At 48.3% G+C, this 24,788-nt stretch overlaps 1 long non-coding RNA gene across 1 annotated transcript; it reads right to left on the bottom strand.

Annotated features, from left to right (window-relative positions):
• Positions 1 to 765: 765 nt before the first annotated feature.
• Positions 766 to 23,865, bottom strand: LOC107179526. Its single transcript, XR_006208593.1, has 3 exons — positions 23,535 to 23,865; positions 19,655 to 19,733; positions 766 to 1,048 (listed from the first exon to the last, which is right to left on the bottom strand). It is a non-coding gene; the product is annotated as an uncharacterized LOC107179526 (long non-coding RNA).
• Positions 23,866 to 24,788: the final 923 nt, after the last annotated feature.

Raw genomic sequence — 24,788 nt, 5'->3', positions numbered from 1 at the left:
TTCCCATATAGTGGACAAATAAACTAAGGCCTAGAAAAGCACAAACATTTGTCCAAGGTTACTCAAGAGCCTCTCAAAATTCCACTGTTTTTTCTAATAAAACTTCTTGCCACAGAATCACATATACACACTTGATGATGTAGTGGCTGCTAACTAATGTGATGGAATAAAAAAAAAATGAGAGGAGACACATCAGAGAAAGAGACCTCCTCCTCCTGTTCTGTTCCTCAAACTTCACCCTGCAGACATTCCAGCTGAGAAAACAGAACCAGGTTCTCCCTCTGCTCTGGAATCCAATAAACATGAGGGCAAATCCCAGCTGTGCCACTTTCCAGGTGTGAGAGGTCACTGCACTCAGCATTGGTTTTCTCATCTTAAAAATGGAAGGAATGGGGCGCCTGGGTGACTCAGTCAGTTAAGTATCCAATTCTTGATTTGGGCTCAGGTCATGATCTTGCAGTTGTAGGATGGAATCCCGCATTGGGCTCTGTGCTGGGCATGGAGCCTGCTTAAAGTTCTCTCTCCCTCTCCCTCTGTGTATGCATATGCTTGCTGTCTCTCTCTCTCTCTCTCTTTCTGTCTCTCTCTCTCACACACACACACACACACACAATGGAAGACACAAACTCTACCTTTCAGGGTTGTTGTGAGGGTGTAATGTGACAATATAGCACTACAGCAGTTAACTACTGCTGAGTAAGAAACTAACCCAAAACTTAGCAGCTTAAAATAACACATATTTATTATCTCACACAATTTCTAAGGATTGAGAACCCAGAAGCAGCTTAAAATAACACATGTTTATTATCTCACACAATTTCTGAGGATTGAGGACCCAGAAGTGGACTGTGAGATTGTGGCTCAGGATCTCTCATGAGGTTGCAGTCAAGTGTCAGCCAGGGCTGCAGTCATCAGAAGGCTTAACGGGGATCCACTTCCAGGCTCACTCTGTGGTCGTTGTCAGGCAACCATTTTTTGCTGGCAGTTGGTCAAAGTTTTTACACAAGCCTCTCCATAAGGGTACTCTTGCCGTGATGGCTAACTTCCCCTGGAATGAATGATCCAAGAGAATGTGTGCTACCAAGATGGAAGCCATAGGTGTCTTTTCTAATACAATCTTAGAAGTGACATGCCATAACTTTTTCATATTCTGTTGGTCACACAGACTAACCCTGGTACAATGTGGGAGGGGAACACAAAAGTGGTAAACACCAGGAGATATGGAGCATTGGAACCAGCCATTGGAAGCTGGTTACAAGTGGACAGAGGAGTGTCTGGCACACAATTATTCATTAGTAGCTGCTATTAGTTTCCCAATGCTCACAGACTGCGTGGGACAACAAGACTTGAACATGAACAGATGAAAGAGCTTGGCAAAGTAGACTTGAATTGGGTGATGCTCAATTATGTGGTAGAAGAGGGTGTGCTGGACAAGGGTGGAAACCAGGGCAGGATCCCTAGCAGAGGTGAAAAGGACAGGAGAGGCCAATCCAGAGAGGAGACAGAGTTAAATATGGCAAGCACTACTGGTTGACTTCCTATAGCCAATTCCCTTTCCTTGTTTTAGTAGCAAGGTACTTAGCCACAGGGATAATCCAAACCATTCATGGAAATGCCTTCCTCTTCACCAGTGACTAGTCTAAGAGTAGACATGTGACTTCATTTTGGTCAATAAGATGTAAGGGGATGGTCTGCTTGGAAAAATCTCCTCCTGGATGACACAGGCATGAGAGAAGAAGACCTTTTATGCTCCCATTCCCTTTCTTCCTGCTTGGGAAGACATGGTGCTTGGTGCCATATCAGCCATTTTGTGATCACAGAGGAGTCCCTCTCAGAGCTTAGAATTGGGAAAGCCTTGATCATTAAACATGGTTGAGTCACCAGACAAACCTGAACCTACCTTCCTCCCCTCTCCTTGTCAAGGAAACAAAAGGTTTAAGCCTCTAAATCAGGTATTCTCTTACTTGCATTCTAACTGATTTAGTGAGCAAAGTATTCCAATTCCCTCTGGAGTTATTTCCTTTTCCCAAGGCAGATAGAGTGGAAATGTAAATGGGAAAGTGACTTGGCCTTGGAGGCAGGCGGCCTTGGTCTAACCCTAGCTCTGCCTCTAAGTTGCCATGTGATCTTGAGCAAGTCCCTGCCCCTCTGGACCTCCAATAATTATAGCTAATATTTATTGACTGCTTACTCTGTGCCAAGCACTCCACTAAGAGCTTCCCTTGCATTATCTCATTCAATGCTCGCATCAACTATAGTGTGTCAATATTATTATTCTATTTTATGGATAAGGAGACTGAGATCCAGACATATTATGTAATTTACCCAAGGTTACACACAAAATTAGTGCTGGATCTCTGGATTCTGAATTCAGACTCATCTCTCTCTAAAACCCAGGCTCCTGACCATGATGCTGTACCACCTAGCGGTAAAAGGAAGTCTCTGGACAAAATGACCTCTAAGGGCCTTTCCAGCTCAGATATTCTTTGATTTGCTGTCCCATTTCTAGCTACATGATGAACAAACCAGCTTATCCTAGAGAAGAAAGAAATAAAGACTGTCTTTAGCCATATGAAAAGCTGTCATGTGAGTGGGAGATTAGACTTTCTCAGTGTAGCTCAGAGGACGTGAACTGGACCAATGTGGGGACACTACAGGAAGAGAGTGCAGCTTACATAAGAGAGAACTTTCTATCTGCCATTCAGCAGGGAGTAGAGGTATGCACACAGATAATGACTCCCCTGTCATGAAACTTATGCAAGTATATGTTTGATAAACTTTTGACAGAAGTACTCCATTGTGTAGGTACAGGAATAAATGGCTTAAACCTTATAGTAGAAATTAAATGGGAAAATATACTAGAATACTCTCAGCACCATAACTGATACAAATAGTGGGAGTAGATAAACTGGGGTTTCTTTTCCCTTTTGACACTGAGATTCTTGGATTTTAATATTCCCTAATATGGACTTTTGGTTCTTTGGCTCTAGTATTCTATAGTATTTCTATAACTTCAACACACTGTGTTCTGCCCTGCTAAGTTGGTACGGTTTTAATATTCCAACTATCCATGGTCATGTGGCTCTAGAAGCTGAGCAGTCTATGATTTTGTACCTTAATAGTCTCTAGTTTTAACAGTCCAAGATTCAATAAAGTGTCTCTCAGAAGCTCCAGAAATATGAAGGAGTTGTTCCAAATGCTGTACTTCAGTGACCTGGACATACATTGGGCTACTCCCTGTGTCCATCTTATCACTCCACCACTATCCCCCCACCCTAGCCTCGGGCTCTTCATTCCAACCAACCCTCCTCCTTGATCTCTATACCATCCTCACTCTGCTATCTCCCCAAACACTGAGGAAGTACATTCACTCTCTATCTGCTGGCAATTATACATTGAACAAGGATCTGCTCTGTGCCAAGACTTGTGCTTACTCTAAAGGGGATATAAGGGAAGGAGAAGGCATGGTCATGACTCTCAGGAGGCCTAAGATTTAGAGACCCAAGTCTCTTGCTTTCCTTTAAGTTCAGCTCAAGCTCACCTCTACCAGCAAATTTTCCTTTATTAACACAAAATGTCTAGCACCAAAAACCTCAATCAGAAGCGTGAAGATCTGAGTTCTTTGGTAGGTTATTGTGCACATTTTAATGTCTCTGTCCATCCTGTCTCCCTGATTATAACTGAGGTTTCCCTCTAAATCAAGAACATGTCTCCTCAGCTGAACTTTGATTTTCCAGAGGAAGACCAGGTCTTCCTCATAAGACTGAAGGCTCCATGTAGACATGGTCCATGCCTCCCTTATATCATACTTGAGTTAGAGTTAAAGACACAGTGATGCTTCTCCACCACTTTAACAAATTCTCAAAGGTAGTTCATAACTATCATTGGACTGAGGATTTTATAAAAGCATAACTCACATCTCCCTTTAATATGGGAAAGTCCTCAAGGACAAGAAAGGGCTTCCACCCTCATACTGGGGTCCATCTCCCTGACAGCAAAGGGTCTAGGGCTCTTCCCTCTCTTCCTATTTCTTCAATCCCAGCCGAGGACTCTAGCCATAAGAGATATTTTTCCTAAAGATGATAAACAAATAAATGGAAAAGGGAAGATTCAGAAGACAGAATAGGAACTCAAGCCTGTCCCCAGCAGGTCCAGACCTTTTCTTACTCTATCCTGGTCCATCTTCTAAAAGCTGCTGTCCCTCTGCCTCTCCTAGCAACTCAGAGCAGTAAGTGAAGATGTCAGCACCTTGGACAGCGCCCAACCCATTACAGTTCTCAGAGCCAGCGGAAGCCAAGCTCTCCAACTCCCTTAGCCTCTGGGTGATGGATTTCCTCGTTTCTCAATTTGATTAAAGCCCAGTAGATAAGCAGAGCGCATTGTTCCTTTCTCTTCTCTCTTCCTGATGAACATAATTAACTCCGTCAGGCTGGGAATACTTGCTCTTAAATAGTGCCTTTCCAGCCCCCACCCAGGCATGCGTCAATAATACGCAGTCAAAACATTTGGAAGATACACGTTCTTTCCTGGGGAATGGAAGTGGGAGAGGAAGCTCTTCCTGAGATATACAGGGGCTGTGACTGGAGACTGAAAAATTGTGGTTGGGTAAAGAAAACCTTGAGCCAAAAGTCAGGAAATCTTAAGTTTGTTCTGGCTTTGCCACTAATCCAGATAGGATCTAGAACAAGTCACATGCTCTTTATGAGCCTGTTTTTTCCATTTATAAGATGAGGATATTGGATGAGAGGATCTCAAATGCTATGTTCAGTGCTTAGATTCTATGGGGAGGATTAAAACAGAGGGAAAGAGGCTTGCCTAAGGTCACAAAGCAAGCTCGTGGCAAAGCTGGTTTTGAATTCATGACTCCTGGCTTCTACTTCAGTGCTATTTCCTTTACACAGAACTTCTCCCTTCCTCCATATTACAGAATTTCTTGCCTGGGGATGTGGCTGAGGCAGCTGAAGAGGGGTGGGATTGAGATTATTGGTGCCAACAAAAGAAAATAAAATTTAAGATATGTGGAAATGCTGATGTCTCTGAAGAGAGCAGAGAACATAGTAGAAATAATTAAAATTAGGGGGAAAGGACCACCTGATAGAGACAGAAATTCAACTCCAAACTCAGAGAATCCCATAGAGGCTTTGTTACTTCTCCAAGGCCATCCAGCAAGGCAACTGTAGAATCCTCTTAAAGAGAAAGACTAAACTCTTGATTAACTACTGGGGGTATCCCTGTCAGAGAAGGAACAATATGAATCACTGCATATGTATCAGGTTACTAAAGTGTGCCCAGCTCTGTATTTCGTACTTTAGTGGGGGCATAAGGAGTAAGACATGAATTCTGTTCTCTGTATCTTTGATATGCTGCTTCTTTTACTTGGAATTACTTCCAATGCATTTATGTATGTCCACATACTGTTGTTCTACTAAGGCCCAACCCGAAAGTTTACCCTGGCAAGAAGATATCCATAGCCTTATCCAGATACCACTTCTCCCTCCTCTGAATCCCCAAAGCATTTTCATTGTTCCTGTTTTACAGTACTCATCATCATCTGCTTTAACTGCTCCCAAAGAATGAGCACCTGTATTTTACTCAGTTTTGAATCACTCAGAATGCTCAACACAGATTTAAAATATAATAGAACCCCAGTAAGTACTGGATGGATGGACAGATGGATGATGAATATAGATGTATGAGTGACTGGGACAGGGAGTAGATGAAGAGATGGATGTGTGGATGGACAGGAGGTTTATATTGGTAGATGGTGAATGGATGGATGAACAGTTAAGTAGATGATCAGACAGGTGGACAGAAATGTATAAATGGGTAAATGAGCTGGTTCGTAGGTAGGTGGATGGACGGGTGAATGAGTGCATGAATGAATCTATGGGCAGCTGAGTAGAACAGTATGTAGGCAGAGAGTGAGGTTGGTGAATGGATGGATGAATATATAGATAGTAGTGTGGGTGAATGGGTAGATGGATAATTGCATGATTGTATGAGAAATGTCAGGGTAGATGTTAAGAATTATGGGGAAGAAACTTGGAGATGTTCCTAATTATCACAAAGATCATTTTCATGGAGACTTTCCATTGCTAATGTCAGAAAAAAAAATGATGATGGGGATTTGCTGACTCTGTGTGTAAGCTAAGTCAAAAGTGTGCTATCCAGCCTCAAAAGATCTCCATCAATTTCAGGCTCTATCAATGGAAATCTAATATCAACATCAGAAAAGGTGACAGTCCTGCCCTGACCTGTTCACACTGTCCTGAAGTCTTTGTTCTGCTCTGTGCATCTGGGGAGATGATGATCTCCATGCCTTGTCCACAGAAGAGATACAGTGGGGAGTAATATGTAAAGTCTACCAAATAAAGAACTAGTGAAAGAGCCAGGAGTGTTCAGCCTGAAGAAGAGCAATCACCATGTCTCAGGATCTGGCTGCCTGTTCTGGGGCAGGCCCTGTGGCCCCAGAGGCAAAGCTGGGTCTCAGAAGTCACAAGGCTGGTGTCTCAGCCCCATTTGAGAAAGGCCATCATACAAGGGAAGGGTTATCTCAGGGGAGTGAGCCCCCCATCTCTGGGGGTACACAAGTAAGATCTGGACATCCGCTATCAGAGAAGCTGCAAAGTGAAGATTTGCTTGGTGTAGAAAGTAAATAAAGATAACACCGGGACACCTGGGTGGCTCAGTCAGTTAAGCATCTGACTTTGACTCAGGTCATCATCTCGTGGTCTGTGAGTTCAGGCCTCATGTTGGGCTCTATGCTGACAGCTCAGAGCCTGGAGCCTGCTTCCCATTCTGTGTCTCCCTCTTTCTCTGCCCCTCCCCCACTCACACTCTTTCTTTTGTCTCTCAAAAAATGAATAAACATTAAAAAAAGTTTTTAAAAAGGCAACACCAAGGTCTCTTCCCACCCCCAAATTATATCATCTGTTCATCTCTTCATTTCTCAATAAATTATGTTAGGCTGTGCCCTGTGCTCAGATTGGAATGCTGGCCAGAGCTGAGAGTTTGGGGAGATTTGAGAGAAAGGTAGTGCTTATGGGACCCTCAACTTTCTGTCCCTGTAGGACTGGGTTTGACAAATGAGGAGGAGGTGAAAATGTCCTTTCAGAGACCCAAATGACTGGGGAGGGGGAGGATCAGAGCCACGCAGAGCCAATCCATGACCTAGATTCCCTGTAATTAATGAGCCTACGTCACTGACGTGTTGGCTTCTGATCAGTGCTGTCTCCCCAGCCCCGCCCAACTCTCTGGTATGAGAAGATTAAATCAATTAGGAGGAGGAGATCTGGCTGGCGCTGGTTGGGAACAGAGGATAATTCACTTACATAACAGGGGATTGGGGTTTGCACTTGGCCCTTGAGTAGTGGGTGTGGGTCCTAGACCCCAGGCCTTTGGGGAGAGACTTCAAGAGTTAAAAGTGAATGCAGAAAGGGCAAGGGGGTCCAGGGAAAGAAGGAGTGATGACCCCAGGTAAAGGCCCATCTTTCGTGTTCCTGCTGAGAACTAACCCCCTGTTTTCTGGGCTGAGAGAGAGCCAAATTGAAAAATTACTCTTCTTACCCCAAATGAGAGGGGTCCCAGCCACTAGAATCATTCAACAGTGAAAATCTGACCACGCCTCTCTCCTTAGCTGGCATTTAAGGTCCTGCAGCCTCTCCCACCGCATCTCCTACCTCCAGGGCAGTGGGGGTGTGTAGAAAGGAAACAAACACGTCCTGGATTTCCCTCTGTGCCAGATCCTGGCTAGGCACTGAAGGTACAGAGAGAAACAAGTCCAGTTCCCTCATAAGTGTTGCCTTCTGAGGAAGACATATACCTGCAACACTCTGTGCCAAGCAGTATAACAGAGGACTGCAGGGGCAGGGTCCAGAGGGGGCACAGTGAGGGAGGCCTCCCAGGGCCAGTTCCAGAAGGCTCCCTAGAGGAGGCAACACTTGCATTCAGTGTGCCTGATAAGAAGGATGGATTAGTGGGAGTTCTTCAGGCTGACCTGGTTAAGGGAGGGCCTTGGGTAGAGGGAACAGCATGTACAAAGGCACGGCAGTGAGACAGCTTGGCATACACTCAGGGAACTAGTTGATGTGGATGGAGCCTACAGCATAAGGCAGGAATGGGGGAGATGAGGCAGGAGAGATAGCCAGGTCCAGGTCTCACTGCCTATGGCATGCCAAGAAAGGACAGAAGCAATAATCCCAGAGTCTCTGATCAATCCATGCTTCCTGAACACTGACAGTATGCCAGGCTCCAGGTGGGATTCAGGCCTGGCTGATATCTCTGGAGTTCTACTTGTGGGCTGCGCCTGCCTGCAGCCCCTTGCCTAAGATACCCAGCCAAGCAGTCTTACTGGTTAAATTTGAGCTGGCCCCTGGGGGCCTGCTCCTGATACCTAACTGGCCTCCTGAAGACCAGTCCAATGGTGAGTAAGGGCCCCATAAGGGTGGGCTGAGATGATATCCTGGAGACGGAGGTAAGGTATGGATTAAGAAATGTTTAGGAAGTTGGACTGGAAGGACACAGCCAGGGTTTTTACCTCCAGCATGCCATCCTATGGGAAACCCAGGTCTGGAGGGGAAGAAAATGAGCTGCAAAGGTTTCAGGCTGCTTAAGTCACAGGATAAAGCAGGTGGAGGTCCAAGGAGCCTTAGGAATTCAAGTGAACCACACACAAGCTGCCTGTAGGAAGCGGGCATGTAGAAATCCCTCCTTTCCTTCATTCTTGCCTTCAGCAGCTCTGAGTAACTCCTCTCTCCAGGCAGGCTCTGGGCTGAGCAGTGAGGCACAGATCTAGGATCACTCTGTTCATCGTCCAAAGGGCCAGCAGTAAGCCCAACACTTCCAGCACATCCAGGAATTGTCTGCGTTAAAACTTTGGCTGGTGGTTAAAGCCAGTGCCTGAAATTTATTTCACTGTTGAAAGATCTAGGAACTAACCTTTGTGGTTGCAAGCAACAGCAATGGACTCAGACGAAGCAAAACAGAAAAAAATTATTAGCAGTTCCACTGGGCATCTCAGAGTGGATGAGAAAGCTGGAGAATCAAAAGAGTGGGCACCTGAATTCACAGCCAAGGTCATACAATAGGAAGAGCTGGTCCCAACGCCTCTACTGGCATGGCCTTTGAACATCTCCACAGCACTACACCTCCAGATGTTGCACTGCTGCATGGCATGAGCACAGATATATTCTAATGAATCTTCCTCCCAGCCTCACTAACTGTCACATCGAAGTCCTGAGCCAGGAATGGCTGGCCAAACTGCCAGGGGGTGACAGTGGGAGAGTTATCTGGCCCCCTTCGGCTTTGAAATGGAAGGTGGGGTCCTAGCTCCCAACGGCTTCACCTCCTGGGGGATTCAAAATATAAAAATGGATTTGTTTTAGGCAGCAAAAAATGTGACAAGTGTCCACTACATTTTTATTGAGGACTCACTAAGTATGAGATGCATTGCCAGATGTTTTATATACACAGATCTGCAAGGCAATTCTCTAACTGGATAATGGTTGATCTCATTTGATAGCTGAGGAAACTAAGGTTTTAGAGGTGAAAGTAACTTCCAAAGCCACTCAGCTAATGAGTGATAGAGCCAGGATTTGAATACAGGTGGGTTTTTGTTGTTGTTATAAAGACATCATGCTGTCTCCCAAACTGTAAGCCAATCACTGTACTTACGGTTCCTAACATGTAAAACAAAAACAAAAACAAAAACATGTGGGGGCACAGAAAAATGTCAAGAAGTAAATATTCCAATGTCTTCACAAAATGATTGATGGGATAATGGGATTATTGAGTAGTTTTTTTTTTCCTGCTTTTTCATGTTTTCCTATACTTTTTTTTTTTTTTTAAACTAAGAGCATGCTAGGGGCGCCTGGGTGGCTCAGTAGGTTAAGGGTCCAACTTGGACTCAGGTCATGATCTCACCCCACATCGGGCTCTGTGCTGACAGCTCAGAGCCTGGAGCCTGCTTTGGATTCTGTCTCCCTCGCTCTCTGCCCCTCCCCCGCTCATGCTCTGTTTCTCTCTCTCTTTCAAGAGCAAATAAACATTAAAAAAAGATTTAACTAACAGCATGCTTTCCCTTAATAATCATAAGAAAAAAATAAAAGTAAAAGTTTTAAAGATTAGAGCAGTGTTAACACAATTATGGAGAACATACGCTTAGAAAAAAGACGGGAAGGAAATTTGTCAAAAATGTCTCTGGATAGTGGGATCATAGGTGTGTTTATTTTTACCTTCCATTTTTCAAATTTTCTATAGTGAGCACACTCTGGAAAAAAAATCAAAATAACTCTAAAAAAAAACAGGCATAAAATTATATTAACAAAGAGATGGCAAGGCCGTGCTTTGGTTCTCTAAGTTCCTGTAGTCCTGTCCTGTAGTGGTTTGGAAGTCAACGTAGTTCTGGGTTTTCTGGGGCAGCCTGGCAGTCCCCTGCAGTGTCTGCTGCCAGAGCTAGCCCAGCTGGCATGGACCACGGTCACCACAGTTATCTCAGGCTGAGCGCTCCGAGCCAGGGTGGGAATAACTCAACATTCCCACCTCTTCTAACAACGTGTGCCTTATCAGGCCCTGCTACGCTGTAAGGTAAGGACTCAGCCCCCGGAGCTGAAATTCTCTCTGTTGGTTTTATCTCTCATCTCACAGGCTTTAAGGTTCGCCTTCTCCTCTCTGAATGGGGCAGTGCTGGTCAGTTGTGTCAAATTTAAGCCCCTCTGAGGTGCCTTCTGCGTCTCCGTATCTGAGGGGCAAGCCCCCAGTCCCCTCTCTTCCCTGCACTGCTCCAGCTCCCAGTGCTGTGGATGGACGGAGGATGGATGTTCAGTCCTGTCCTGGCCCCAGTCTGGTGAGGGAGGCAGTCCTCCAATCTCAGGGAGCCTCCAGACTATTCCCTACCTTAGGAATGTTTCAATCAGATGGAAGAGGGGGTCCTTATTTTACAGAAGTTCCCAGTGAGATGGGAAGAAAAGACAGGAGAGCGGGGCTGATTCTCATACAGGAGGAAATCAGTCTCAGCCAGCTTTGACTCCAGAAAGTTCTGTCCCAGGACTCCCATACCTTTCCAACACCTACTCCAGGTGGAACAGTCAACTACCATGGCCTTCCCTGGCCTCCAGGGCCCTCTGCTCCCTCCCCTTCTCCACCTCCCCAATCATATGGAGCTTCCTTATGCCCGATGCATCCTCCACTCCAATCTCCCCCACGAGGAGTCTTTCCACCTGCCTCCCCTGCACCTCAGTTTCTCTCTGAGAAATGAGGGAGCCAAATGAGGGAGCCAGATACTCTTGAAGGTGCTCCAAAGCAAGGGAGACATTCTGTGTCTCCTTAGCCCCTTTCCAGACCCCTCCCCTTCCCACTCCCTTCCCAGCTTCTCAACTAATCTGTTCCCTTTCCTCCAGGTTCCAGGTATGCCTCCTTCCTATAAAGCTCCCAGAATCTCCAGGCTAAGACCCACTCTGGCTCTTGCAGTGACCAAGCTGCTGCAGTAAAGAATGCAGTGGGGTAGAGCAGAGGTGGCTAGGGAGGGAGGAGGGCTCAGGCCAAGGCTGAGGTCGAGGAGCCTGGGCAGGGCAGGCGGCCAGTCCTAGCAGCCGGGGCCAAAGCTACCTCAGCAGCTTCTGCAAACCCCAGCAAGGCATCTACGCTTGGGTGGAGCTCCAGAGTTGAGAGGCTCGTGGGGGAGGGGAGCACCTGCTGAGGTCAGCACAGCCTCCAGAAACCTCTCCAGAGGAGGAGGAAACCACAGAGAGTCCCAGCCCAAACTCTGGACTCAGGGATAAGAGGAAATGACACTCCTTACTCCCTAGGGGAAATGACTCAGGTCCTGGGAAGCTAGAATCCAGGGCAGAGAGGGTCCCCAGAGGACACCTGCTGGGTATAGGAATCTCCCTTACTCCCCACAGTCCCATAGAACCCCTGCTCATGTGCCTTCTGGGGCAGAAAGCTCATTCCCTTCTATGGCAGCCCATTCCTCTGAGAGCTGCTTCATGCATCAACTATCAAATTGCCACTGATGCCTCCTCTGTGCCAGGATCTGTGCTGATGGGGATGCAGAGATACATCTGGTTCCTGCCCTCATGGAGGTTGCCATTGAAGTGGGGAGACAGACACGACCAAACGGTGCAGGGAAAAGCGGTGGAAGCCCAGAGGCAGTCCTGAGCTAGCTTTGGGGCAGGGTTGGGTGGGGGGGTTTGCCTCTCAGAGCAGACAACGGACCCATGGGGGCTCTCAGTAAGCAGGCAGCTTCAATTCCACCTAAATACTGACAATGCCAGCTTCGCATTTCCAGCCCTGACACAGCTCCTGAACTCCAGACAAATATCCCACTGTCCATTCAACATCTCCACTTGGATGCCTCAGTATCTCTAATTCATCAGCACCAAGGCCGAATTCACACTCTCTGCCCACCCCTTTCCTGGTCTTTCTGCTCACGATGGATGGTCCCATCATCCACAGGCCAGACATCCTAGAGCCATCCCTCCTCTGCCTCACTATCTGGTCACCAGGCCCCGAGTGACAAGCCTACCACCCCTCCCGCCTCCACACTACCACCCAGCTCCAGTGCTGTTGTCACCCACCTGTACCCCAGGCACCTCATTTGTCTTCTCGCAGTCAGCCCCCTCCAATCACAAAGTGACAGTGATCTTTCCTGAAAGGAAAGATCCTGAAAGATCCTGAAAGATCACCTCTCCGCTTAAAAGCCTTCAGTGGCTTCTCCTTGCCTTTGGGATGAAGGTTAAAATCTTGACAAGATCTGCAAGGCCTGGCCTTTGCAGACCTCGCCAACTGTATCTCAGCAACCCCCCTCCTCCATCTCCTGCCCTCCCATCTCTGGCCCATCAAGCCTTGTCCCCTGACCTCAGGCCTCTGCACGTGCTATTCACATGGATGCCCCATGGGTTCAAAGACTTGGGTTGCCCTCCTTTTCTCTTCCAAATGACACCCAGGACATCTGTTCTTTGCATGTTCCCTGGCCCTGAGCACCAATCTCTGGCCCTTGAAGGAACAGCTGTGGACACAGCCTATGGTTACAAAGTAACCGGCAGGTTTGGAGCCCAAGGTCCCAGAACCTCCCAGTGTTCCCAGAGGAAAAGCCCTGACTCTGGCTCCCAGATGCCTTCCAGATCTCCCGCTCCCCTCCTGCTCTCTTCTTCCATTCCTGGTCTGGGAGCTGGGGGTGGAGAATGGGCAAACCTCCCCATCTCCTCAGCCCAGATTCTTCCTGGGCCTTACAGTGGGGCTCAGAGCTGAAGGATGAAAGAAATGAAGTGCCCAGACTGGTACACTCCATCTGGACCCGCAAGCCATGCGCTCCCTGGGCTCCCAGACAAGCCAGTCATCCTCAGGCCTCAGGCCAGGTACTGCCTCCTCTGTGCAGTGTGCCAGGACTCCCTGAAGCAGGAGTCCCGTTTTCCCAGGGCTCCCGTGGCATGGAGGACACCCGGCGCTACCAATTTGCCTGTTGTTGTGTTGGGTTCTCCTCCCCTAACAGCTCTACTTGCTTAGGAGGGACATGTTTTTCCCTCTGCGCCCCAAGCCCGGGTCCAGGGTGGCCCCAAAAGAGAGGCTCAGAAAAGGCTCAGCATTACAACATGGGACTAACAACACAGAAACGTGTGTTTTTCTTTTCTTTGCACATAATTGCCGTTAAGCTCCGTCTCCTTTGTCTTCGACATTTTGTGAGAAGGTGGGCCTATGAGTCTGACCAGCCTCAGCTCCTCTGCTTATTAGCTGTGACCTCAAGCAAACGCTCAGCCTCTCGGGGCCTCAGTTTCTTCCCCCATAAAACGAGAACAGGGGCGCCTGGGTGGCTCAGTCGGTTAAGCATCGGATTCTTAACTTCAGCTCAGGCCATGATCTCCCAGTTCCTGAGTTCAAGGCCCACATCAGGCTCTGCGCTGACAGCATGGAGCCTGCTTGGGATTCTCTCTCTTTCTGTCCCTCCCCTGGTGGCACTCTCACACTCTCTCGCTCTCAAAATAAATAAACTTAAGAAATGTTTAAAAAAAAATGAGAGCAATGTCCTCCTCCGAGAGTTTTCATAACTAAGTGAGCTACCTTATGCAAAAGTTATGGCACAGTATGTGAGCACAGTATGTGCTCAATAATTCCTTTCCCTCTCCCCACCCCAACCTTTGAGCCCTAATAGGAACCTAGCATTTACTTCCATGAACTTGAACCTATGGCTGTCACCTACATATCAAGTCAATCCAAATCATTTTGAAACCCAGTCCTGCCACCTGACATCGTCACCCTTCTGCCTGCAGATCTGATACACGTTTTATTTGGTTTCATCTAAGTCCTTCAAAAATACATCAGACCAAGCATGTCAGCACGGAAGACCAAGCCATGGGCAGGGCTACAGTCTGCCCTCCAGACTGCCATTGATCCACTAATCAATTTTTCTCCACCAACTGTCCAGGCAGCTAGGGATTCCCCTAGAGTATCACTATTTGATCCCGCCCCTTGTCTTGCCATAAAAACACCTTGGGAGATGTTCCAAATGCCTTTTTGAAATCAAGATTCTTAGGACTCTGACAGACCCCTGATTTATCACTCAGGGTCTCCCAAAGGAGGAGAGAGGGGAGATTAGCCTGACTTCCTTTAAGTAAACTTCTGCTGGGTCCTGGTGAGCACTGCATTTTCGTCTTCTTTTTTCAATGATACAAGCCATTCTTTTTCTGTCTTTGTTAATGCTGTTAAGTCTGAAGAATTTTTAGTCTTCAGTGAAAAGTCTCACTTAGAAATGATCTAACACAGGCCACTTGCCTACAACAGTTGGCCGTTGGCTGAAAGCAGTGCAAAACACTCAAATGAGAACCTCCCTCTACCACAGGGAGGTGGAAATCTGCCTTCCAAATGAATGAAGGTTTTCTACAGGAAGGTAAATTTCCATCCTGCTCTTTCGACTTGTTATAAATGTAGAATGGTGAATTTCAAATAATCGCTGCCTTCTTGTAATATTGAGTCAAACATTCACTTGTTAAAAATATAACAACATTGTGCCTTAATAAAAGCTTAGCTGTATATTTTAAGACCAAGAAAATAAGCTTAGCCAACTATGATTTTCAAAGTTTTGTAAGATGGAGAACATAAAAAGCCAGACAAGAGGGAGCATAATGAAATCCAGCAGGAATAATTTGTAATTAGAAAACCCCACGCAATTCTTCAGCCAAGGATAATGGTGATCCATCTTAAAAACACATGTGTCCCATGCTGGGCACTGATGAGCCTAATCAGACACACTCCACTGACATTTTTCACAATACCGAGGGGCCCCTAATTGCTGGTGGGTGCAGACAGGCAAGCTTCTGCTGTTCCTCTCAGGAGATGATGATGATTAAAAGCAGGCCTGGAGCCAAACGGCTGGGGGTGGAATCTCAGCCCTCCTCCTACTCACGCTGTGGCCTTGGACAAGTTACTTACCCTCTCTGGGCCTCAGTTTCCTCATCTTTAAAATCAGGACTGAGAGTCACTACCTTTGAGGATGTAAAGCTGTAAAGACAGCAGCTATGTAAAGTCTGCCTCACCCAAAATGTGTTCTCTCCTACTCCCCAGTTACTGCTGGGGTGCTCATAGGCGGGGCCAAAGGAGGGTCCTCTTCCCTCTCCCCATCCTGCTGCCGCTCTCCTCTATTAGGAACATTCAGCCGCTGCCAGAAGATTCAGCCTGCATGGAAAGGTGCTGTGCCCACAGTGGCCCTGCCCTGAGGCCTAGTGTATCCTCTCCTCAATGCCCCCCAGCCCGCTCTGGACCACAGCCTGGCCCTGGCCCAGCTGGTCTGCTGGTGATCTGCCCGAGCTAAGCAGAGGTGGCTTGGCTCCAGCAGGGGCTAAAGGTTCTTCATTTTGTTTTCTGCTTCAGCTTAACCATCTGGGGTGGGCGGGAGGGTAGGAGGAGTGGCAAAGAGGGAAAGAGAAATGCACTGTTCCCTCACTTCTTCCTCCCCTGCCTCCCCCACGGCCAGGCACAAGCTGTGTTCAGTCCGGCACTGTCCTCAGCCCCAGGAAAGCTGCCCCAGGGGTCCCCTGCATGATGTCCCAGGGGATGGAAGTGATCTGTCTCTGTACTGCCTCCAACATCCCTCCCTCCCCCCCTTTTTATGTCCTTCCCTGGTTCAGCCTGTCCTGCCTGTTGAGTACAACAGCTCTTCTCTGCACTTGCCACGTGCCTGCCCCTCCCTGGGGCGAGCACTGGGGCACAGGAGATGATGCAGGCGAGGGCTCTGCCCTCCAAGCACTCATTTTATAGCACCAAGAGCACAGGCTGCCGAGCACAAGCCTAAGCTGGACTCTCCACTCGGCCCCTTTTAAGCTGTGTGATCTTGGGTCAACTACTTAACCTGAGGGTCCACTTCTTTATTTAAAATTTGAGGCCAAAGTACCTCCATTTCAGGACCACTGTGAAAATTAAATACAATCATGTATGTAAACCTCTCAACTCAGCACACTGCATACAGTGGATGCTCACTCACGTCTGACTGCCCTCCCTCCCTCCCGTCTTCCTCCCTCTTTCCCCATAGCCAGCTGCCTCTTTCAGAGGAGTGGGCCATGACAGTTCTATGGGTAGGTGTGTAGATGTCGAGACCTTCCCCAGCTGGGGGTCCTAAGAGCCAGGGTCGGATGGGCTTGCGTGGGGCCAAGCCCCGTGCTGTGTAGTGTGGGGGTACAGACCAGCCATGCCTCTGCCTGCCAGGTGCTTTCTTTCAGAAGTAGACTCAGGCCTCTGACCTCCTTTTCTCTCTCCCAGTGGCTAATTAGGGCCGATTGTGGGCTCCTTTTTAGCCTTTCCTTTTCTGAACTTCCAACTGGCTTCTTTTTTCCTTTCCCAGGGCAGTGCTGGGGACATACTGGCAGAGCCAAGCTGAAGCCCCCACCATAGGCAGGCAATGCACTAAGGAGGGGTGAGAGCTGTTTATCCTGGGTGTGCCATGGGAGCTGCTGAGGCACAGACTTTGGGGTTGGCCCAACAGGGAACTGTGTAGGCTGCTGTCCACCCATCTGTCCTGAGGTTCCTGTCTTAAGTCCAGGAATATGTGGGGCGTCCAGCAATCAGTGTTCTGGCCAGCTTTCAAGGTCTTCCTGCCCACCCACAGACTTCCAGAGAGTGACGAGCTCCTAATGATCCCCAGGGATATTGTGCCCTTATAGAGCTGGGGGAAGCTACCCAGTGCACCTGAAGCTGAACGCTTTCTCTATCATTTTGGGACACAGCTAGGGAAATCTAGGGACTTAGAACCTTACCTGCTGGGGGAAACCAGCACTAGACCATCCTGATAAAAGACCAACGTAAGGCTAGAAAGGCAGAAGCAGCTCTGGGGTGGCAAGAACCTCCAGTTTTGAGGGCCTAGTCTCGTGGTAATAGATGGTCTAACTGCAGGCTCCTTCATGAGCTGGGAGCTCCAGCACACCAGAGATGGGAAATGAGTGAGTCAGGCGTCCCAGGGCCAGGGATTAGCAGCAAATGGGGCCGAGACCCAAGGTGGGACCTGAACATCTTCAATCACTAAGAAACAACGGAAACCACGGTGAAATAAAGCTGCTCCCAGTGGACGGAGAGGAGAAGGGCCACAGTAGCTAGAGCCAGGCAGGGGTGCCACTTATAAGGAATCACACATCAGTGGAAAGGGTAGGCAGGTCAGGGGGATGTCATGGAGGAGCCCTGAGCAGAAGCAGAGAAAGAGACAAAGGAGGCAGAGGGCAGAGGAGTCATTAGGAAGGCTTCCTAGAAGAGAAGTGTCACCGTGAATGGTCAAGAAATATGGTGTCAAAGGTTCAGGAGGTGGGCTCACCAACCGTCTTGAGAACCAAAGCCTGTGGTGACCTTTACGTTCTAGGTGGGTGCCAGGGGAGTGATGCTGGAATTACTCAGGCCAAGGTGTCCTCCGCCCTCCATCTCCAGCGGGCAGGAGGCTGCCACATGTTTTCATCACGCCTTCTCACCTGGAGCCAGAGCCTGCTGCCTGATGGCTCCTCTGCTAATGGCTTCCAGGTGTGTCCTTGGGCCCCTGGGGGAGACATCCTGGAGGACACACCCCCTCCATCCCAAGTCCCACTGTTCTGGTCACCTTCAGCCACAGAACCTGGGCCGGCCTGGGGCAGGCCGTGGAACACCGGCGCAACCTCACTGCAGGTGGGATGGGTATCAAAGGTCACACTGTTTCCTTCTCTGATTGGCTGCTGAGCTCTGAGCCCCCTCATCAAGGTCACTTCTGGTCCCTGGTACCTTCAGTGCAAGGGACCCAGGGGTAAAATGAAAGTTGTCCCATGGAATAAGATGGCTGGACGGCCTGTGTCTCTGGGGAGAGGGGTCGGCCTCGTGCCTCCTTAGGATACTAAATGTGTCTGTGCGTCTCCAGGACTATGGGCTGTTTCTTTCTGCAAATCTGTAACTCTTTCTGTATGTCTGTCCTTAGAACCGTTTATTCCTGTTTTTGAGACTACATATCCACGTGTTTCCCTGTGTACTTCACAGCAAAGCCAACTCTGACTGCAACAACAAATTCCATCAGTGTTTATTGTCTAATAAATGGAAGTCCAGTATCACTCTTGCTGCTTCACTTCCCTGAGGCCTTAAGTTTTCATTCCAGAGTTATTTCCAGCCTAAATGGGAGGAATCTGATTCATGCTTTGCTCGGGGGTGACTTGGCCTTAAGAAGGCAAGAGGCTCACGGCTGATGCGCTGAAAAGTAGCAGTGCCCCTGTGGCTTGGAGCAGACTCCAAGCTCCAGATACCTTGCAGTCTGTTGGGTCCATCTTCTGGTATTCTCCTGGGCCAGGCTGATGCTTGAGTGAGTCTGTGTTCCTGGACCAAAGCTTATATTGGCCACCAGCTTTATTATCACCATCCTCGCCATTATCTCTTTGTTCATCACCATCACTATTATCATGACCGCCATCACCATCATCACCCCTTCTACTACCATTACCACCACCATTACCGTTGCATTACCACCGTCAACACCACAACTAGGATGCCACAGTCACTGTCGCCATCAATACCACTGTCAGAGATATCCAGTTACTTTTTAATAGCTATTTTTCCTTCGTTTTCAATAGTAATGACTATAACCTTTTGCTGGGCACATTGCCTCCAAGTTAAAAGACTTATTGACCATGCTCTTTGAAGCTAGTTACATGTGGCCATGTAAGTGAAAGTGCTGGATAAAAGTAAGGGAAGTGGCCCCCTTATTTATCTTCTGTCTCCACTTGCTATCTGATGTGATGGCTGGTGCTCTAGCAGCCATTTTGTACCAAAGAATGAGGACTATACCCTAGGGAAGGCAGAGTGGGGGGCTAGAAGGAGTGTTGGTTCTCATGAATGTGGAGAAACCATTCAGACTCTGGACTGTCTACATCTGGACTTTTTTTTTTTTACTTTTATTTTTTTATCCTTTAAGAGACCCTTGTTTTTGGGCATTCTGATGCATACCACTTAACCTAATCCTAATTAGTATACATCACCACATATTAGTTTTCATTAAATACTGCAGCCTAATGATCTGTATGAGTGATGGGGGAGGGCAGGGAGGAGGAGATGGAGAGAGGAGGGACAGAGGTAAGGAGAGGAAGACAGGGAAGGAGGGAGAGGGAGGGAAGGAGACAGAGGTGGGCATTGATTGAGAGATTTAATTCTAGGACACAGAAATGATTCTTACCTTCTAGAAGTAGCCATTCTGAGGCAGGCAGTGGCAAGAAGGATAAAGACATTCAGCACCGTGGACAGATCCAGGAACACTGTAGTAAGGGGACACAGCAGGGAAAGGCGAGAAGGTTGGTGGTAGTGGTGGCAGTTTTCTTCAGGACACACATGTTCATTAACTCACACTGTACCAGGCACTGGGATAAATACCAAGATGAGTTTCCACCACATACACATTTAGCCCCCAAGACCAAAACAAGCAGATCAGCATGAGACAGCTTCCTAAAGCAGAGGGAAGGGATTGAGAAGCCAGCCCAGGGGTAGGACAAGAAGACCTTGTGACAGAATGAACAAAATGCCAAAGAATAAAAGACCTTGTGGGTGGAGGGAAGGCTCCAGGTTGTAAGAGGGTGAGTGAGTCAACTGGTCTCCCCGTCGGTCGATAAAGAAAAGGAGTGGGTCTCACTGGTTAGAGGTGTCAGGACCCTTTTAGTCCTCAGTTGCTACATCAAAGATTCCAGTCTCTGCTGCCAGGAACCAAGATACATGCTTGTAGGGGTATATGGAATCTGTGACTAAGACTCTACAATTCTAATTCTAAGCCTCTGAATCAGTTATTTACTGCTGCGTAACAAACCACCCCCCTCCAAAACATAATGACTTAAAACAGCATCGACTTTATTTGTTCACAATTCTGTGAGTCAGCAATTTTGGGCTTGGGTCAGCTGGATAGTTCTCCTGGTCTTCTCTAGGGTCACTCAGGCAGCTGGCTGGAAGATCACTTGGGAGCCAGTTGGTCTAGAGGGCTTCAGCTGGGGTGGCTCATTTCTGGTTTCTTCCCCTAAGAAGCTTGCCCGGGTATCTATACATGGAGATCTCAGGGGACCAGGAGAAGGAAAGCCCCAATGCACAAGCACTTTTAAATCCTCTGCTTGCATCACATTTGCTGATGTCTCAATAACCAAAGGAGTTCAACTGGCCAAACTAGTCAGTGTGGGAAGGGACATCACAAAAGTATAGATAGAAATAGGCAGGATTCATTGCAGGGGAACATTAATATAACAACCTTCCACAAGTTCTAAGTGTTTCATTTACCACCATAAGAGTCTTACATTCTGATTCAAACAGACCATGGTTCTATGGCCTTCAAACTCTGTGGTTCTTATAATTCAGTGCTTTGATTCCAAGATCCTATAATTCTAGAAGTAGAAGGCTTAGAGTAGCTGAGGAGGATCATGAGGACCCGAGTTAACAAGGAAGCCAAACAAACTAAGGTCACTCCTAGATCTAAGCAAGAACCCATTTGCCTCTCCCATTCCCATTCCTCAGCCCCCAACTTCCTGCATATGGCAAGGCAGTGGCATGAGCACCAAACTGGGAATCAGAAAACCTATAAAATAGGCTTGTTGCATTATTAGTTTGGGGTGGCCCCCAAGCATCACTCTTACAACCAACAGAGGTATCAATTCCTATTTTTCGAATGACACAGAACAGTGGTGAAGCCAGGAGAACTGGCCTCACTAACTTCCATTATCAGGAGCCTGAACCTGGTGCAGCTTAGAGAGTTTAGCTCTCACCTCCTCAAAGCGCATCTATAGCTGAAGAGACCTTGAGCTTTAAGGAAATCAAGATTTAAATAGGCTACTGCCCTTGACCTGTCCCAACCTCTACCTGCAAAACATAGGAAGAAAAGGGGAGGAAAGGAAATGGGAAGGGAGGGGAGGAGAGGAGAAGAAAACCCCCAACCCTGCTCCTTCCCCTTCCCCCTACCAACTCCTGTCCCTGACTCAACTGAGTGTGTATACTGGAACCCTGGCTGGCCTTGAGCCTAAGTCTGCTCTGCCTTTCAGCTTCCCCAGGAAGAAGAGTGTGGAGGCAAAAAGTAGTTCCGTGAGAGGAGACCTAGATCAGGGCAGTAACTCATGAAAACTTTACAGCTAGAGGGACCAGCAGCAACTCACCGGCTGAACCACCTTGTAGCACAGTGAAGGGATGAGAAGCCCAGAGAGGGACATGAACCTGCTCACAGTCACACAGCCAGCCACTAGTAGACCAAGACCAAAAGCAAAATGGGGTCACTTTCCTTCTCTAAACTTCAGGTTTCAATTCTAACCTGGGGGTAACAAACCCAGACTGGGACACCACTTAAAAACTGTAAAGCACAGTGCAAGGCTAATAAAGAATCAGGTTTTCCCCAATGGCCTGGGAGTCTGGGTGGGGGAGGGTGGGTTGAGGTGGAGGCAGGAACACTTACGACTTTGAGAGGACTCATCCAGCTCATTTATTCTAGCCTTTCCCCAGAGGCCCAGGCTGCAGAGTGGAGGAGGAGGGTATTAAATATCAGAGAGTTATTTAAAAGCCAGTTGCTGGCCCCTCAAAAGCAGAGCGTGGCCTCTGCTGACTCAATGGAGAAAATGAATCTTGGGCCTATGGATTTTCCTGTGTCTCACAGTCAGTGGGGGGTGGGGGGGGAGGGGAGTGAAAAATGGGAACAGCAAAGCCTGAAGTGGAGTTTTCCCCTCCCTGCCAGTGCAGAAGCTACAGTAGAGGAGAGAACCTGGGGCCTCCCCCACTACCTAATGACTGAGCTTCGTCATGTCAGCCCTGCCCAGCTGCTCCTCCACTTGCCTCAGAGGAAGGGGGGAACAGACGAAAAGGGAGTCTGCCAAGATAAAGGGGCCCTAGATATCACAGGCTGCTACAGACTTAGGAAGACCGTCCTCCCCCACCAGACTATGCTACAGCACTATATAGTTGGGATGGAGCCAAGTTCAAGGTCACACACCAGCACTATATAGTTGGGATGGGGCCAAGTTCAAGGTCACACATCAAGGTGGGCTCACCAACTTGGGCAAATCACAGTATTACCTTCCCTTCCATGACCCGCATCCTTAAAAGGTCAAGGGGCACAGCACTGAAAGCCCTCCAAGATCATCCTGTCTACACACACACATTTTTTGCAGACAGGGAAACTGAGATCTGGGAAGGCAGACTTGCCTAAAGACTTCTGGAACACTGAGACACCTCTGATGGACAAATGGAGCTGGAGGCAGGTGGGGAAGGGACTACCTGGTGGGTGACCTCAGGGAAATTGCCAAACCTCTGCAGGCTCCCTGCCAAGGCTCAGTGGACCTTACAGAGGGCAAGGCCTTTAGAGAGGAGAGTGCTTTGGAAGGCTCAGAGAGGGGCTCTGGAGCTTAGTGTGGTAATAAATTCAAGAACTAGGTCCAGTGAAGCTGACATGGGGGGATTCTCAACCTGCAAAGGGCCGTCACTCTGCTTGGGTGGGGCTGGGATGACTCATTTGCTGAGTCCTAAGGAAACCCTGAACGCTTGAACTATTTGCCCACAGGGTCCCCTGGGACCTAACCTAGTCACACTCTACAGAGAGAGAGCCTAGGATTGGGAGGGCTGCAGCATAGAAGATGAGCAGGAAACCAGAGCTACTGTCAGGCTTGGGTCAGCTGTGCAACCTTGGGGAAAGCACTTCACCTTTCTGGGAGGCTGTGTGAAGTGTAGATGGGGGCTCCTCATCTTGCCTGTCTCAGGATCAGCAAGAGATTTTTAAATCATTATTTCACCCATTGGTCCCTTCTCCATGCTGAGCTCTGAGATGACACCACAGGAGACCAGACCAGTCCTGAGCTCATTTGCTGACAGTTAGGGGGCTCAGAGGAGCATCAGCCCTCTGACTGCTAAGTGAAATTCAAAGGAGAGAAAAGGAAGCCATGAAGGCTTCCTGGAGGGGACAGAACCCAAGGTGAGCTCTGACTGGGCTGTGCTGAAGGAACAGAGTGAAGGGGAGAGAGCACCCCAAGTGGGGAAAAATGTGAGCTAAGATAATTCCACCGGATGCATCAGGGAATGAATACAGCCCCAGACACAATTGGACTTACATTTATTGAACACCTACTGCGTGCTGAATGCATGACAACATGGAGAGAGAAGTTCCTCCAGAGAAGAGAGACCCCAAAATAGCTCACAGACTTGGTTCCAGGGGAACTTGAACAGAAAAGGGGAACACCTGCATAAAGAGGAGAGGGGAGGAGAGGAGGAGGTTGGGTAGGGACATTCACAGAGACTGCAAGTAGAGATTCATTCCTTTTACCACCTATCATGAATTTGCTATGCTGGGGGCAGAAGGAAGACTAAACAGGGCAAAATGACATGGGAGCTAATTAGTCCCAGAAAAGGACAATGCCATGTCCTGTCACAGAGGGGACAAGGCCCCCCCGGGCCCTTGTTGATAAGGCTTTTCTTGTTGCAAATCACTTTCCATTCACATTGTCACAATAGCTCTGAGAAGACTAAGAAGGATAGGAATTCAGAAGCCCATCTACTTTCCAGAAGTTGACAGAGGCGGAGAGAGGTCCAAGGTCACACCATACCCATCCTGGTGTCTGTAGCCGGCTTCAGTTTCCTGGGGGCAGGATGAGATTCCCTGTTGCACTGGCCCCGCTAAGATGCGGCCAATACCTTGGACAAAGGCCTGGGCAAGGAGCCTAGGGCCAGGTCCTAGGCTAAGCCCAGACAGCCACTGGCTTTGAGGCAAGTCCCTGGCCCTCTGGCCTCAGACTCCCCACTTATAAAACATGGTCATTGCTTTATTCTCTGGTACCTGATGTTTCTAGGTTCTCTCTGGGCCTCCATCTTCAATTGAGATGTCTAGCTCCCCCTTTCCCCCCTAAGGCTGCCTGCTGTCCTACAGCCCTTTCTCAAGGAGTCCATCAGCACACCAGGAACCAGCCACCATGGGGTCCTAGAGAGGGGGCTCTGGCCTTGGCAGTTGGGTTGTAATTCCTAAGAGGCTGGAGGCAGAAAGGGTTCTATGCAGTGGGACAGGGAAGCAGAGACCTTTCCATCCATCCATCCATCCACCCACCTACATTTACTGCACACTCACTGGTGCTAGTTCCTGTCCTGGAAACACAATAGGAAGAAGAGCCAGTGCCTCTCACTAGGGAGATGTCAGAGCTAGGGCTTAGCGTTGATATGGGCCAGGAGTGGTGGGAATGCAGTAGCTGAGGGCACAGCCCCAATGGCTGTTTGAGCACCTGTGCCCATATGAGAAAAGACATCTCAGCCTGTTACTTATACAGACCAAGGGGATGGTGGAGGGCAGAAATGGGCTCAGGGTGTGTTGTCCAATC

Source organism: Panthera tigris, chromosome D1 (assembly GCF_018350195.1).
Source record: "Panthera tigris isolate Pti1 chromosome D1, P.tigris_Pti1_mat1.1, whole genome shotgun sequence".
In the NCBI taxonomy this organism is placed as follows: Eukaryota; Metazoa; Chordata; class Mammalia; order Carnivora; family Felidae; genus Panthera; species Panthera tigris.
Note: the sequence above shows the minus strand (reverse complement) of the source record. Positions and strands in the feature narration are given on the sequence as shown.